Source organism: Capricornis sumatraensis, chromosome 8, assembly GCF_032405125.1.
Source record: "Capricornis sumatraensis isolate serow.1 chromosome 8, serow.2, whole genome shotgun sequence".
NCBI lineage: Eukaryota > Metazoa > Chordata > Mammalia > Artiodactyla > Bovidae > Capricornis > Capricornis sumatraensis.
Genome location: NC_091076.1, coordinates 23,529,667 through 23,542,926, shown reverse-complemented (window position 1 = coordinate 23,542,926; position 13,260 = coordinate 23,529,667). Strand labels below are relative to the sequence as shown.

Genomic DNA, 13,260 nt, shown 5'->3' with positions numbered 1-13,260 from the left:
TCTATTATATCACTGTGCCTTTAGGCAAGCATAATGAGGATGCAGTTAGCTTCAGGGTATGTATATACGTTGACTTAATGACTTTATTTCCTTTAGGAAAATGCTCAGGAGCACAGTGGCTGTTTTCCATTGTGTTTACATGCTGCCAATGGTGCACGAGGGTTCCCGTTTCTCCACATTGTCAGCAACAAATTTTGCTTGTTGTCTTTCTGTTTGCCATTCTGACAGTAGTGAAGTATCTTCTTGGATTTGATTTGCATTTTCCTGAATTTAGTGAAGCTGAGCATCGTTTCATGAGTCTGGTAGTCATCCATATATCTTTGAAAAAATATACCTCTGCCCATTTTTAAATTGAGCTTTTTGTTTTCTAGATGGCTGAGTAATACAGGTTATTTATATATTTTGGATACTAGCCTGTTATCAGACATATGGTTTTCAAATATCTTCTCCCATTCAGTAGGCTGATTTTTCATTTTGCTAAGTTCCTTGAGCTGCACAATGTCTTATCAGTTTAATGCAGTACTTTTTGTTTAATTTTGCTTTTATTTCTTAGGCTGAGGAGACATACCCAAAAAACTTTTTTATACTGATGTAAACTTTTCTGATACCCATCCTGAGAAAAAGTCACATACCACCCAAAGACAAAGTAAACTTTCAAATTAGAGTATTTTCTCCTTTCCATGTTTACTGAAACAAAAACAATGACATAAAGTAGAAGCAAAGTACCATTCTCAACTTAGCTCTCTCATCCAGGTAATATATTTTACCAATGTGTTACGTGCAGGACTGGATGTGCCAACTAAGAAAATTTTTTCCATAATCATAATGCTTAGAGAAGTAATGTTTAGAGAAGTAAAGTTGTTTATACTTAATCAACATAATGGAATCTGCCATCTCAGGCATTTAAGGAGATACATTCTTGCTCAAGAAAGACTGAAAAGATGGGAAGAGAAAATTTTGTCTGATTCATACTTCCAGTGGAAAGTGTCAGATGAGACATTCCCAGTGATGCTATTTCACCCTAATGTACCCTGATTTCATCAACTATAGAGCAGTTTTATATTTTCAGAGGGGGAAAATGTTCAAACTGAGAAAAAAACAAGAGGTAATTAATTTTTCTAAATAGTATTAATAAATGGAAGATGGTGAGAAAGTCTGCAAATTGTTAGGTAAGACACAATTTTGGCTCAACACAAAGTGGAAATAGAGAGATGACTCAGATTTCCTTCCACCTGGTTAAAAAGAATCAAAAGTATTCCAACAAAATTATTTTGATTAAACCCAGAAATTTCTACCCTGTGACAAGCTGCACAGAGAGATACTCTATCCATTCAAAATTCTCTCCTACTAAGAGGTTTTTCTGAGAGCAGCTTTCACATTTTTATTTCTCAAGCTGTAGATTAAGGGGTTCATCATGGCAACCACATTGGTATAAAAGAGAGAAGAGACTTTTCTTTCATCCATATACCAAGCAGATGAAGGTTTAAGATACATAAGTGTACATGATCCAAAGAAGAGAGAAACAAAAATGATGTGGGGACAGCAGGTACTGAAAGCTTTGGACTTGCCCTCCATGGAGCAGATACGGAAGATGTTGGTGAGGATGAGACCATGAGACAAAGATGGTGAGAGTGGGCACAATCATATTGGTGCCCATCACAATGAAAGCTACTAGATCATTGATGTGGATACTCGTGCAAGAGAGCTTGAGCAGAGGAAGGATATCACAAAAATAATGGTTGATGGTTTTTGCATGACAGGTCAGTCTCAGCATGCATCCAGCATGACCAATGACTGAGAATGTCATCAGTAGGAACCAAGCATAAGGTTGAGACACACTTTAGGGGATATAACAACATGATACAAAAGTGGTTTACAGATGGCCACATACATCTGTATGTGTATGGCTATACAGATGTCCAATGATGTCAGCATATATTTCAGAAATGGTGAAAAAACTGAAAAAATAGAGCTCTGTCATGCATCCCATATAATAGATAATATTCTTTGATATAAAGTTAATCAGCATTTGGGTGTAAAGACAGAAGAATAGCAGAAGTCTGTGAAGAAATTCCAGATGATCAAGTTCGATTTAGAAAAGGAAGAAGAACCAGAGATCAAATTGCCAACATCTACTGGATCATTGAAAAAGCAAGAGAGTTCCAGAAAAAAACATCTACTTGTGCTATTTTGATTACGCCAAAGACTTTGCGTGTGGGGATCACAAAAAAACTGTGGAAAATTCTTAAAGAGATGGGAATACCAGACCACCTAACCTGCCTCCTTAGAAATCTGTATGCAGGTAAAGAAGCAATAGTTAGAAATGGACATGGAACAACAGACTGGTTCCAAATTGGGAAAAGGGGACTTCAAGATTGTACATTGTCACCTTGCTTATTTAACTTATATTCAGAGTACACCATGCAAAATGCTGGGCTGGATGAAGCAGAAGCTGGAATCGAGATTGCCAGGAGAAATATCAATAACCTCAAATATGCAGATGACACCACCCTTATGGAAGAAAGTGAAGAACTAAAGAGTCTCTTGATGAAAGTGAAAGAGGAGAGTGAAAAAGTTGGCTTAAAGCCTAACATTCAGAAAACCAAGATGATGGCATCTGGTCCCATCACTTCATGGCAAGTAGATGGGAAAACAGTGGAAACAGTGGCAGACTTTATTTTGGGGGGCTCCAAAATCACTGCAGATGGTGACTGCAGCCATGAAATTAAAAGACACTTGCTCTTGGAAGAAAAGCTATGACCGACTTAGACAGCATATTAAAAAATGAAGACATTACTTTAACTACAAAGTTCCATCTAGTCAAGGCTATGGTTTCTCCTGTGGTCATGTATGGATGTGAGAGTTGGACTGTGAAGAAGGCTGAGCGCTGAAGAATTGATGCTTTTGAACTGTGGTGTTGGAGAAGACTCTTGAGAGTCCCTTGGACTGCAAGGAAATCCAATCAGTTCATCCTAAAGGAAATCATAGTCAGCCTACAGAGGGAAGGCCCATGCTACCATATGCAAACATACCTGCTGGAAAAACCAAGGGAGAAGAAGGTTGGATTAGGACACTATTTTGTACTCTCATCTTAACATTTCCTCTTTCAGTGACACTAGTAACCTTGCAGTGGTTTCTAATACACATTTAGACTTCATGTGGTCAGAACCAAGAATTGTATCTCTAATCCAGGAAAATAGTCTATGAGAATTAAGTAACATCCCTTGTCACAACATTCAGAAAACTTAGATATGGCTTCTGGTCCCAAAACTTCATAGGAAATAGATGGGGAAACAGTGGAAACAGTGTCAGACTTTATTTTGGGGGACTCCAAAATTACTGCAGATGGTGATTGCTGCTATGAAATTAAAAGATGCTTAGTCCTTGGAAGGAAAGTTATGACCAACCTAGATAGCTTATTAAAAACCAGAGATATTACTTTGCCAACAAAGGTCCATCTAGTCAAGGCTATAGGTTTTCCAGTGGTCATGTATGGATGTGAGAGTTGGACTATAAAGAAAGCTGAGCAGAAGAATTGATGCTTTTGAACTGTGTTGTTGGAGAGGACTCTTGTGAATCCCTTGAACTGCAAGGAGATCCAACCAGTCCATCCCAAAGGAGACCAGTCCTGCGTGTTCATTGGAAGGACTGATGCTGAAGCTGAAACTCAAATACTTCAGCCACCTCATGCGAAGAGTTGACTCATTGGAAAAGACCCTGATGCTTGGAGGGATTGGGGACAGGAGGAGAAGGGGATGACACAGGATGAGATGGTTGGATGGCATCACCGACTCGATCCACATGAGTTCGGGTGAACTCTGGGGGTTGGTGATGGAGAGGGAGGCCTGGCATGCTGCGATTCATGGGGTCACAGAGTCGGGCATGACTGAGCGACTGAACTGAACTTGTCACAAAGTAAAAGCCATAAAGGTGAAAGAGTGAGAGTTTTATCCTCTAGAGGAAACTTCCTTACTAAAATGTTTGAGCCCACTCATGTCTTGGAACATTCTCTGATCCCTCTCCAAAAGATTCCCTGGGTTCAGTTGAGTCTCAGAAATATACAAAATGAGAAAGAATAGACACATATTAAGTTCCTCAAATTTCACCTAAAACAAGGAATAAGTATTGTAAATTGAATTAGGTATGTAAGTTGAATTCAGAAACTCACCCTTCTTAGTTCAGAAAGCCACAGAGCTGGTTCCCTTATCATTGGTTGCCATTGAGTTGGTATAGGAAATATAATTTCAGGTTCTTGAGGCTTGATTTCTTTGATTCTAAGAGGAGACAGCCTAGACATAGGCCTAGGAAATGTTTATAATCTAGTGTAATTTCTGATTATATTAAGTCCTTTCAAGTAGTAGGAAAAAAACAAAGCTTTTAATTACACACATTATTAATTAGAAACAGAAGATTTAATGTGACTATAAAGATGTAATGCTCTTGGTTAAAAACTGGGTAGAAGCTTTCTAAGTCTCTTCGCTGGGGTATATATTATGTGTATATATATATATATAGAAATTATATATATATATATGGAATAAGGAAATTATAGATCCCAGTGTGTGATCTGTCTTTAGTTCTTATCAACCTACTCTTTTACTCATTTTTGCTTTACTCTGAGGACTGTAACTCCTTCAGGCAGATCCAAAGTAAATACCCATCTCTTCATTATCTTCACCTCTGAAGGCAAAGCTAGGACACTGCTTCAGTCCCTCTCTATGCCCATTTCTGAAGTGGACATATTTCCATAAGAATCCTACTTCCAGGTTTCTTTATTTCTTTATCTGAAAATTTTCAAATGCTGCAATATTCAAATTTTGCAATAATATGTTACATATTATACACGTAAGCATCCTAACTTGATTGGCCTCCTTTTAGTGAGGTTCAAACAGACACACAGAGCTTTAGTTGGTAACAAGATGTAATAATTAAGTTGATTCCTTAAGCCATTGTCAAATATAAACTTTAGAAGTGCTATTTAAACTTCTGTATGATTTTATCCACAATATTCTGATAGAATGAAACATAATTTGACAGAAAGTTTATTTTTTCTAAAAATGAAACTGTATTTTGAGGCTTTTGAAATGGAAATCTTGTGACCCACTTTAACTATTTTTAGCACATCAAATAATGGTAAAATACAAAACAGAGTGGCTGCACCTCTGTATGACTACCAAGGTTCCCAAATAGTGTAATTATTATTTACTTCTTAAATATATGTTTTTCTCAATAAGGAAGAGAAGTTTATGAAAAGGTTTAAGATGTAAATGAAAAAAAAAATTGCCAACCAGGTCAACTATTTTATAAATATAGGCCTTGGTACGTGAAAATAATATATGTTGGTATTGAGATCAAGAAATGTGGTATGCGTGCCATTGAAAACTATAAATCAAGGATATAGAAGGAGTTAAAAACTGTAGGTCAATGCAGAACATGTAAAAATACACAAAAGTAAACATATCAGTGTTGCTAAATTCACAATCTCTAACTCTTCAGAGGAGATTAGAAAGCAACAAAATAAAAATATTATTAAAGTTATCTTTAAATATGTTGAAAAGGCCACAAGTAAGGTAAGCATTTTAGTAACCATTTCCCCCTATTTTCTCAAAAGAAAAATAATTCAATATTTTATTCCAGAAAAGACACTGTCACAATGTCTCTCAAGTTCTCATAGTTCTAACTGCAGAATGATTTATGATTTCATGCCTTAAAATCCATAAGGAAGCAGCATAAGGAAGCCAACAAAAGCAGGAGTGATTTAGTTGTGCTCAGGTTTCACCAAATGGATGCAGGTTCATGGGTTTAACTTTTTTCTTTAAATAGCAAATGTTTAAGTTTTTATCCTATCCAGAAAAATCCCATGATCTCTATAATATTTCTATGGCTGTCCAGAAAGAAGAGACTCCTGAATATAGGTTTCTGTTTTTTATAATATTTTCTGGATTCCTTCTTTATAATTTGAGTTTTAATTACTACTCACCTTTTTATCTTATGAAAAAGTATCCTATTTCTATCTGGTGTTCTGGAATTCTGGGCACAGATTGTTCACCTTTATTCCCCCAAATACTACTACTGTATGGTCACTGTGCATTATAAGTTTAGAAAAACTTTATGGACTGGATATATTTACTTCACCAGATAGAACAGAATAAACATCCAAATTAAAATACAAGTCGTAAGCCTCATGACCACTCTCCACAGGGTCTGTTGGGGTCCAGCCTCATGAGAGGCTTATGGGCTCCTTTCTCTCCCATGCCCTGTTCTCTGAATTACAAAACTTGCAAGCATTCCAAAAACTATTTTTTGAATTTTGTGATGAAGGAGCATTCCTAATGACCAGTCATCTCCCCAGTATACTAGCCCAAGAAGCATTATTTTTCCCATAAACAACTACAACAAAAACTCCCTGACAAAATGTTTTCCTCAAAAAATAAAATAACAAAAGAGCAATATGCACCCTGAGAGAAATTCATCTATAACCCTGAAACAAAGTATTTCTCAGATTAAAAATTAGAATAGTTTTTCCTGTGGCATATTTACATAAACAAAATTAAAGAGATACAATAGAATCCAAGATTATTAAGGAGAGGAGTAAACTTGAAATCACAAACCTAAACTATTCTAGACTTTTTCATTAAAAATACATATGATTATAAATAAATCATTAACCACTGTATGTACCGGCCATATAATGAATATATTTTGACAATCTATTGCACGCAGGCAAGAAAATCGTTTGTCAAAGGAGTTATGCACAGTGCTTACAGATACAAAGTGGGTTATATTTAACAGTCACTATGAAGTCTTCCACCTCAGAAATTAAATGTGATATAATTTTGCTTAATGAAGCCTGAAAAGATGGGAAGAAGAAACATTCTCAGATTCATGCTTCTAAAGGCAATTGGCAGATAAGACATCCCCAGTGACATTCAGTTCAGTTCAGTTCAGTTCAGTTCAGTCGCTCAGTCGTGTCTGACTCTGCAACACGAAGAATCGTAGCACGCCAGGCCTCCCTGTCCATCACCAACTCCTGGAGTTCACTTAGATTCACGTCCATTGAGTCAGTGATGCCATCCAGACACCTCATCCTCTGTCGTCCCCTTCTCTTCCTGCCCGCAATCCCTCCCAGCATCAAAGTCTTTTCCAATGAGTCAGCTCTTCACATGAGGTAGCCAAAGTACTGGAGTTTCAGCTTTAGCATCATTCCTTCCAAAGAAATCCCAGGGCTGATCTCCTTCAGAATGGACTGGTTGGATCTCCTTGCAGTCCAAGGGACTCTCAAGAGTCTTCTCCAACACCACAGTTCAAAAACATCAATTCTTCAGTGCTCAGCCTTTTTCACAGTCCAACTCTCACATTCATACATGACTACTGGAAAAACCATAGCCTTGACTAAATGGACCTCAGTTGGCAAAGTAATGTGTCTACTTTTGAATATGCTGTCTAGGTTGCTCATAACTTTTCTTCCAAGGAATAAGCATCTTTTAATTTCATGGCTGTAATCACCATCTGCAGTGATTTTGGAGCCCCCCAAAATAAAGTCTGACACTGTTTCCACTGTTTTCCCATCTATTTGCCATGAAGTGATGGGACCAGATGCCATGATCTTAGTTTTCTGAATGTTGAGCTTTAAGCCAACTTTTTCACTCTCCTCTTTCACTTTCATCAAAGAAGCTTTTTAGTTCCTATTCACTTTCTGCCATAAGGGTGGTGTCATCTGCCTATCTGAGGTTATTGATATTTCTCCCGGCAATCTTGATTCCAGCTTGTGTTTCTTCCAGCTCGACGTTTCTCATGATGTACTGTGAATATAAGTTAAATAAACAGGGTGACAATATACAGCCTTGATGTACTCCTTTTCCTATTTGGAACCAGTCTGTTGTTCCATGTCCAGTTCTAACTGTTGCTTCCTGACCTGCATACAGATTTCTCAAGAGGCAGGTCAGGTGGTCTGGTATTCCCATCTTTCTCAGAATTTTCTACAGTTTATTGTGATCCACACAGTCAAAGGCTTTGGCATAGTCAATAAAGCAGAAATAAATGTTTCTCTGGAACTCTCTTGCCTTTTCCATGATCCAGTGGATGTTCGCAATTCGGTCTCTGGTTCTTCTACCTTTTCTAAAACCAGCTTGAACATCAGGAAGTTCATGGTTCACGTATTGCTGAAGCCTGGCTTGGAGAATTTTGAGCATTACTTTACGAGCTTGGGAGATGAGTGTATTTGTGCAGTAGTTTGAGCATTTTTTGGCATTGCCTTTCTTTGGGATTGGAATGAAAACTGACCTTTTCCTGTCCTGTGGCCACTGCTGAGTTTTCCAAATTTGCTGGCATATTGAGTGCAGCACTTTCACAGCATCATCTTTCAGGATTTGAAATAGCTCAACTGGAATTCCATCACCTCCACTAGCTTTGTTCATAGTGATGCTTTCTAAGGCCCACTTGACTTCACATTCCAGGATGTCTGGCTCTACATGAGTGATCACACCATCGTGATTATCTGAGTCGTGAAGATTTTTTTTTGTACAGTTCTTCTGTGTATTCTTTGCCACCTCTTCTTAATATCTTCTGCCTCTGCTAGGTCCATACCATTTCTGTCCTTTATCGAGCCCATCTTTGGATGAAATGTTCCCTTGTCATCTCTAATTTTCTTGAAAAGATCTCTAGTATTTCCCATTCTGTTCTTTTCCTCTATTTCTTTGCATTGATCGCTGAGGAAGGTTTTCTTTATTTATCTCTTCTTGCTATTCTTTGGAACTCTGCATTCAGATGCTTATATCTTTCCTTTTCTCCTTTGCTTTTCACTTCTCTTCTTTTCTGGCTAATTGTAAGGCCTCCCCAGACAGCCATTTTGCTTTTTTGCATTTCTTTTCCATGGGGATGGTCTTGATCCCTGTCTCCTGTACAATGTCACGAACCTCATTCCATAGTTCATCAGGCACTCTATTTATCAGATCTAGACCCTTAAATCTATTTCTCATTTCCACTGTATTATTATAAGGGATTTGATTTAGGTCATACCTGAATGGTCTAGCGGTTTCCCCTACTTTCTTCAATTTAAGTCTGAATGTGGCAATAAGGAGTTCATGATCTGAGCCACAGTCAGATCACAGTCACGAGGGGCGGCAGTGAGGAAATGCCCCTTATCCAAGGTGAGGAGCAGCAGCTGCACTTTGCTGGAGCAGCCGTGAGGAGATTCCCCACGCCCAAGGTAAGAGAAACCCAAGTAAGACGATAGGTGTTGCAAGAGGGCATCAGAGGGCAGATACACTGAAACCATACTCACAGAAAACTAATCAATCTAATCACACTAGGACTACAGCCTTGTCTGACTCAATGAAACTAAGCCATGCCCATGGGGCAACCCAAGACAGGCGGGTCATGGCGGAGAGGTCTGACAGAATGTGGTCCACTGGAGAAGGGAATAGCAAACCACTTCAGTATTCTTGCCTTGAGAACCCCATGAACAGTAGGAAAAGGCAAAATGACAGGATACTGAAAGAGGAACTCCCCAGATCAGTAGGTGCCCAATATGCTACTGTAGATCAGTGCTGAAATAGTTCCAGAAAGAATGAAGGGATGGAGCCAAAGCAAAAACAATACCCAGCTGTGGATGTGACTGGTGATAGATGCAAGGTCTGATGCTGTAAAGAGCAATATTGCATAGGAACCTGGAATGTCAGGTCCATGAATCAAGGCAAATTGGAAGTGGTCAAACAAGAAATGACAAGAGTGAACATCGACATTCTAGGAATCAGCCAACTAAATTGGACTAGAATGGGTGAATTTAACTCAGATGAACATTATATCTACTACTGCGGGCAGGAATCCCTCAGAAGAAATGGAGTAGCCATCATGGTCAACAAAAGAGTCCGAAATGCAGTACTTGGATGCAATCTCAAAAATGACAGAATGATCTCATTTCGTCTCCAAGGGAAACTATTCAATGTCACGGTAATCCAAGTCTGTGCCCCAACCAGTAATGCTGATGAAGCTGAAGTTGAACAGTTCTATGAAGACCTACAAGACCTTTTAGAACTAACACCCCAAAAAGATGTCCTTTTCATTATAGGGTACTGGAATGCAACAGTAGGAAGTCAAGAAACACCTGGAGTAACAGGCAAATTTGGCCGTGGAACGTGGAATGAAGCAGGGCAAAGACTAATAGAGTTTTGCCAAGAAAATGCACCGGTCATAGCAAACACCCTCTTCCAACAACACAAGAGAAGACTCTACACATGGACATCACCAGATGGTCAACACCGAAATCAGACTGATTATATTCTTTGCAGCCAAAGATGGAGAAGCTCTATACATCAACCAAAACAAAACCAGTGACATTGTGTCACACTAATTGTCCTTCTTGTCAAAACTATGGTTTTGCCAGAAGTCACATATGGATTTGAGAGTTGGACTATAAAGAAAGCTGAGTGCTAAAGAATTGATGCTTTTGAACTGTGGTGTTGGAGAAGACTCTTGAGAGTCCCTTCTATAGCAAGGAGATTCAACCAGTCCATCCTAAAGGAAATCAGTCCTGAATATTCATTGGAAGGACTGATGCTGAAGCTGAAACTCCATACTTTGGCCACCTGAGGCAAAGAACTGACTCATTTGAAAAGACCCTGATGCTGGGAAAGATTGAAGGTAGGAGGACAAGGGGACGAAAAAGGATGAGATGGTTGGATGGAATCACCAACTCTATGGACATAGTTTGAGTAAACTCCAGGAGTTGGTGATGGACAAGGAGGCCTGGCACTCTGCAGTCCATGGGGTTTCAAGGAGTTGGACATGACTGAGTGACTGAACTGAACTGAACTGAACCGAATGTTCCCTGACTTGATTTGTTGGCCAGTCTCCTATATTCAAAGGGAAAGCTAAGTTCAAACTAATGCAGAAAATGTATTATAATAAATAAATACAATTATTATAACGAATGATAAATAAGATAATAAATGTTCTTCTAAATAGTATTAATAAGTGGGAATATATGAGGAAGGAAATTATGAAAATGGTAAATAAGAAGAGAAGTCTCCTATTTGATAAGTATAAATAAATTGTATGTCAAAAATTTCTTTCAAAATGGTACAAAATGGGATAATAAAACTGCTAATAAAATCATTAAAATTAAAAAGAGAATATCTCTATTCTGTGATTATTTGCAAAAAGAGGTGTGGTTTCTAATCAAAACTATATAGTTTTTCTCAGAGCAGTTTTCACACCTTTGTGTCTCAAGCTGTAGATTAAGGGGTTCATCGTAGCAACCACACTGGTGTAAAAGAGAGAAGAGATGTTTTGCTCATCCAGAAATGTAGCAGAAGATGGTTTAAGATACATAAATGCACATGATTCAAAGAAGAGAGAGATAACAATGATGTGGGAACTGCAGGTGCTGATGGCTTTGGACCTGCCCTCTGTGGAGGTGATGTGGAAGATGCTGGAGAAAATGACACCATAAAGATAAAGATGGTGAGACTGGGCACAGTGATGTTGATGTCCACCACAGTGAAAACCACCAATACATTGACATATGTACTTGTGCAGGAGAGGTGAAGCAGAGGGTGGATGTCACAGAAATAACAGTTAATAGTGTTTGCATCACAGAAGTTCAGTCTCCACATGCATCCAGTGTGAGCCATGGCCCAGAAAATGTCATCAAGTAGGAACCAAGCACAAGGCTGGAACACAGTTTAGGGTACATAATGTTATACAAAAGTGGCTTACAGATGGCCACATAGTGGTCATAGGCCACTGATGTCAGCACATGGATTTCAGAAATGACAAGAAAACAGAAAAAGTAGAGCTGAGTCATGAGCCCCGTGTAAGAAATGATCTTCGTCTTCGAAGTGAAGTTAATTAGCATTTTTGGTGCAAACACAGAAGAATAACAGAGATCTATGAAGGAAAAGTTAAAGAGGAAAAAGTATGTAGATGTGAATTCAGTTGAATTAAGATTATCAGGTCTGGGAATCTGGTCACCAGGGCTTCCCTGATGGCTCAGAAGGTAAAGAATCTGCTTGCAATGCAGGAGACCTAGGTTCGATCCCTGGGTAGTGATGATCCCCCTGGAGAAGGGAAAAGCAATGTGGCGATGGTACTCCACTCCAGTACTCTTGCCTGGAAAATCCCATGGACGGAGGAGCCTGGTAGGGTGCAGTCCACGGGAGTCGCGAAGAGTCAGACACGACTGAGCGACTTCCCTTTCACTTTTCACTTTCATGCATTGGAGAAGGAAACAGCAACCTACTTCAGTGTTCTTGCCTGGAGAATCCCAGGGATGGGGGAGCCTGGTGGACTGCCATCTATGGGGTCACACAGAGTTGGACATGACTGAAGTGATTTAGCAGCAAGATGATCAAGCTCAGGTTCCCCATCACAGTGACCATGTACATTCCTAGGAACAGGAAGAAAATAGGGAGCTGGTGATCTGGTTGGTCTGTTATTCCCATCAAAATGAACTGAGTCAGGAAAGACCTATTTCCAAGAGCCATTATTCTCGAAAGGAATCTGTGGACACAGGTGAAAGGGTTCCATTAGAGAACAACTCAGCTCTTTCACAGTTTCTCCTCCTATGAAAGAGTTTACAACTGTGAACGCCTGACACTATCCCAACCTTCATTCATGTCAACTCTTCCCTCACCAGTCCAACTGGAGGCAGTGACCCTAGTAACCTGGTGCTGGCTTCTCATGCAGTTTAGACCTTATGTGGCAGGAACCAAGAACACTGCTTCAAGATGAGGTGACCCAAGTCTAGGAGAATCAAGTTACCAACCGTGTCACAGAGTAAAAGTCATAAAGGAAGGAGAGTGAGAGATCCCCCTACTTAGAGGAAACTTCCTGACTGATATGTCTTTGAGCCCCTCTAATATTCGCTGATTCCTCTCCAGCAAATGCATCCAGTAGATTTACTTGAGTCTCAGCTTCACAAAATGAGAAAGAATGAACATATGATAGGTCCCTGGACTTTGATCACAGAATGAGGAAAAAGTAATGTAAATTAAATTCAGAAACTCACCCAACTTTGATCTTAAAACTTCAGGACTTTCTCCTTACCCTATGTATTTACCCTGTTGGTTCTGGAAATGTCATTTCATGTTTTCCGGGCTTGAGTCCTTTGATTTTAGGGGAGAAGAAGTAGACATTAATTCACATATGCCCTGGAAATCTGTGAACTTCTATAATTTCTGATATTTTCAGTGTTCTCAAGCAACAGAAGAAGATAATCCTTTTATTATAATACTTGCTACTTGATTAGACCCAGAAGAT

The 13,260-nt window shown here is 39.0% G+C and overlaps 2 pseudogenes; both read right to left on the bottom strand.

Moving 5' to 3' along the window:
• Positions 1-1,347: 1,347 nt before the first annotated feature.
• On the bottom strand, positions 1,348-3,090 carry LOC138083488 (olfactory receptor 8B8-like; annotated as a pseudogene).
• An 8,094-nt stretch (positions 3,091-11,184) lies between these two features.
• Positions 11,185-12,485, bottom strand: LOC138084404 (olfactory receptor 8B8-like; annotated as a pseudogene).
• Positions 12,486-13,260: the final 775 nt, after the last annotated feature.